Source organism: Dicentrarchus labrax, unplaced genomic scaffold, assembly GCF_905237075.1.
Source record: "Dicentrarchus labrax unplaced genomic scaffold, dlabrax2021, whole genome shotgun sequence".
Classification (NCBI taxonomy): domain Eukaryota; kingdom Metazoa; phylum Chordata; class Actinopteri; family Moronidae; genus Dicentrarchus; species Dicentrarchus labrax.
In genome coordinates this window covers 1-3,445 of record NW_026136950.1, presented here as the reverse complement: position 1 = coordinate 3,445, position 3,445 = coordinate 1, and the positions used below count along the sequence as shown (strand labels likewise).

Below are 3,445 nucleotides of genomic sequence, written 5' to 3'. Positions count from 1 at the left end.
AGTGCATAAATACTAAATGGGAAAACGCCTCAGCCGTCTTGTACTTTCTCCCTTAAAGTACTTAAAGTAATTAAATCCATATAACATTTTATCTATTATTTATTTTGATATTTTATATTTTATATAATCTGCTAATAAATTGTAAAGTGTACAAAATGTTAACCTTTTGTCTTTGTCCATAAAGATCTCTTTACAGACCTGGAAGCCAACAACAAAAACACACAATGCCCTTTTGTTTCTTCACAACTGTACAGTAACATGTAGCACAGAAGTACACACTAGTACAATATAATGCATGATGCAGTTTGTATGATGAGAGAGTAAAACCAATAAGACATAAACAATTTAGCTTCATGTCATATCTGTATGATAGAAATATATTGGAAACAAATGACACAGAACCAGCAATAACAATCACATATGAAACAGATAAACTTAAAGTATAAAAGGCCATATATATGTGTAACATTTTCAAATTTAAACTTTTCTGACACCCTAGTGGTAGTATGTAGTAACTACCCAAGGTGACATCAATTGAACTGCATGCTGACCCATAATGACCTCCTGTGTGATGATTTCAATACAAACTCTGAGCATGACAGTAGTTCCTATCTTGACATCAGAGTAAACAGAGCTCTCATCTGGTTCATGTTGCTTCCCTGTTAACATAATCAGAAAACAAAATCAATACTTTTTGGCACTTCAGGCTAAAACATCTCAAAATGATTTTCTATTCATTGTTATTATTTGGAGTACTCACTTTGTTTTCAAATGTTGTTATGTTCAATCGAAGCATCCATGAATTAGACTGCATTTAAAATATACATTTTTTAGAGGGTTTTATGTCAGTAACACATAATCAGTCTCCCTTAGCTTGTGCAGCATTTATAACAAATAGTCAGACTTGATCTGAGGATGGGTGAAATTAGTTTCAAGACAAATACATTTTATTTCAGGTTTTAGTTTTAGCTTGTATGACAATCTTATTTCAGCCTGTCACACTCCATTGACAACAGCAGTGCTTCAGATGGTTTACACCCTCTCTGATGATGAAAATATATAATGCAGAGTAGTACCTATCGTAGATCTATGGTGCAGCAATGAGTAATCATTCACATGCTGAAGTCCCAATGATATAGACTCTTGCAATGCTGCAGGTACAGCGGCACTTTAGGAGAAATACCGATGTCAACATCTTAGCATACTTAACATGTTAATTTGTTTTCATTTGTTAATCAGAAAATGTTAATTTCCTGAAGGAAATGTGTGTGTTTGCTCAATATGCTGCTGCTTGGCAGCCCAGAGTAACAGCAAGAAGTGCTGGAGATTCACATCTGAATCTAAAGTCTGAAAGTCGGTGGTAATTGAACAACACGTTGAAGAGATATGGTGGAGTTTCATTAAGGGCCACAGGGTGACAGTATTGATGCCATGCTTCAACATTTTGTGCACTTGTTTATGGAGAAGCTGTGTACCAAGTTTCATCTTATTAAAGACGACAGGAATATGGATGTACCATGTTCTATTCTGACGGTAGTGCTCTGTTTGTAGAATTGTATAAAATGGGACACACTTGTGCATTATGGATGAATTTTGGACTGAGGAAAATTGTGATAACCAATTACTTGCTCACAATCACACAATTAGTGCTAGACACAAAGTACATCCATCACTGATTGTAATGTCATTATTTTTGCAGGTATTTGGTCATACACAAAATGATTGGTCAAATTGAAATGTTGACCTGATGATGAAAAGTCAGATGATCACCAAACACATTGGGATCCTCTGGGGATCATGGATGTCTGTACTAAATTTAATCTGAATCCATCTTATTACTGTTAAAAATACCAAAGTCACCAAAGTCACTGAGATTTATCCTCTGAGGGCCAATAATATATGCCTACAAATTCAATGCAATCGAAATATCAGTGAAACATTTCATTAAAAAAAAAAAGGTCAACTTTATGGTAGCATCAGACAAAAAGCCAGGGGATCAGCAAGTAATTTGGAGACATCATCTGTGGGACATGAAGCCTGTACAAGATGAGATATTACAGTCTGGACCAAAGTGGTGGACCCACTGATTCCCAGTGGCTGTTACTGTATACTGTACCTTTATCAGTGTCTTCTGGGCATTTGATTGATTCATAGATACAATCATCACCTACAGAGCAGTGGAAAGTTCAGATTAATCAAATTAATTGCATGATACTAAGTAAACATCCTGTGATATGAATGTGTTTTATACAAAATAGGTGATCATATATATCAGTGTTAACCTGGTTGGTAAAAGCTCTGTATGGACATTGCCAGTGTGAGGTTTTGTTATCTAGAGGAGGGAATACCTAACAATATTATTTTAAGTGATTTGAACCTGTTTTAAGACTTTTGTTAGCTGGACATCCTGACTTGTTTTGATAAATCTTATTCAGTGCACTGACAACAGGATATACTTGCTACATCAATGAATTTGTTCCTAATAATAATATGTTCACTTAGATTTGAGAGGCCATTGTGTAATAAAAAAGATGAACTGTACCGTTCCCAATGTCTTCAGGGCGTTTCAGCTGATTCATGGAGGGACGTATCACCTACAGAGCAGATTCATCTTTTTAAACATATGATACTAATTAAACATCCTCTGATTATTTCTAATTGTGTCTTTAAAGGTGTGAATGCATATAAACAAATATATATATGATTAGTTTAAATGCTAACCATGAAGAGTGGAGTATAGCTGAGTCTCATTCTGGTTGACCACATGATTTGTGTCGGAGTCCTGATTGATGCTCTCAGGCTGGTTTGACCTACAACATGGAAACCAAATACAACACATTTAAATAAGAACATGTAATGTATTGTTGTTATGTTCAAAATGAGAGAAGAGAGTGTTCAACCAACATGATACAGCATGGACCTGTGGAATAAAAAACATTTGTTGTTATTATCATTTGGTATTGCAAGTTGTAATAGTGCTATTCTATGAGAGCAGTATATGTTTGTTTGAATAATTAAAGGATAAAACAGAAGAGGTTCTAACCTTTGGAAGGTCTGCAGCGATACAAAAGAAGCAAAAGAAGAATGAGAACGATTCCACAAACCGGCCCAACAATCAAATACAGGAGAGGAAGAGCTTTCAGGCCTGGGAACTGCTATAATAATAAATAATACATAAGAAAAGTTAATAAACAAACCACTTTTCTTGAGACTGAATTTACAAAGTGATTTAACAAAGATGAGTCATGTCACATCAAGTCATAGCAAACAAAAAAACATACACATACATCTTCAGACAAAACATGTGCACATACACAACAAAAATCCCTGCTTCAATGTCCATCTGAACACTTACAGTACAATATACACAAAGATGTCAGACTACAGTGTGAAATTACCTATTCACAATAAGTCATGACTATCACAATCACTGATGCAGACTTTG

At 34.9% G+C, this 3,445-nt stretch overlaps 1 long non-coding RNA gene across 1 annotated transcript; it reads right to left on the bottom strand.

Annotated features, from left to right (window-relative positions):
- Positions 1–516: 516 nt before the first annotated feature.
- On the bottom strand, positions 517–2,168 carry LOC127360832 (uncharacterized). Its single transcript, XR_007883936.1, has 3 exons — positions 2,117–2,168; positions 761–808; positions 517–659 (listed from the first exon to the last, which is right to left on the bottom strand). It is a non-coding gene; the product is annotated as an uncharacterized LOC127360832 (long non-coding RNA).
- Positions 2,169–3,445: the final 1,277 nt, after the last annotated feature.